Source organism: Haemaphysalis longicornis, unplaced genomic scaffold (genome assembly GCF_048455015.1).
Source record: "Haemaphysalis longicornis isolate Haplotype H1 unplaced genomic scaffold, Haemaphysalis longicornis Haplotype H1 scaffold_9, whole genome shotgun sequence".
Lineage (NCBI taxonomy): Eukaryota > Metazoa > Arthropoda > Arachnida > Ixodida > Ixodidae > Haemaphysalis > Haemaphysalis longicornis.
Genome location: NW_027526460.1, coordinates 40690156 through 40690787, shown reverse-complemented (window position 1 = coordinate 40690787; position 632 = coordinate 40690156). Strand labels below are relative to the sequence as shown.

Below are 632 nucleotides of genomic sequence, written 5' to 3'. Positions count from 1 at the left end.
GGGATATATAGGTTGGCAATAGGCAATACCCCCACAGCGCCATCACAGAAGACCAGCGATGACGACGACGAACACACACACACAAATATATATATATATATATATATATATATATATATATATATATAGCATTTATATATAGAAATAACGGTTGGCAGTGAAGAAAACCTCGGAAAGCAAATGGGAGGATATAGTAGGTCATAGAACAGATAAAGAATTTGGAAAGAAAGAAAGTGGAGAAAAAATGTCCGCCAGGTGGGATCCGAACCCACGACCTCCAGAATACCGGTCTGGTGCGATAACCACTACGCTACCGGCGGGGCTATTTTTCCCGTCCACTTTCTGGGGTATTTATGTCAATGTCATTTTTTTCCTGTGCTTGGGTTCGGATCCCACCTGTATATATATATATATATATATATATATATATATATATATATATATATATATATATATATATATATATATATATATATATATATATATATAAATATATATATATATATATATATATATATATATATATATATATATATATATATATATATATATATATATATATATATCTGCAAGTTCTCTAACGGTGATGATCTGATCCATACAATTTTTTTCTTTATGACTCTTTCCTTGTT

General features: G+C 30.1%; 1 non-coding gene across 1 annotated transcript; it reads right to left on the bottom strand.

Annotated features, from left to right (window-relative positions):
* Window positions 1-247: 247 nt before the first annotated feature.
* Window positions 248-320, bottom strand: Trnat-ggu (transfer RNA threonine (anticodon GGU)). The gene has a single exon. It is a non-coding gene; the product is annotated as a tRNA-Thr (tRNA).
* Between the last annotated feature and the right edge of the window lie 312 nt (window positions 321-632).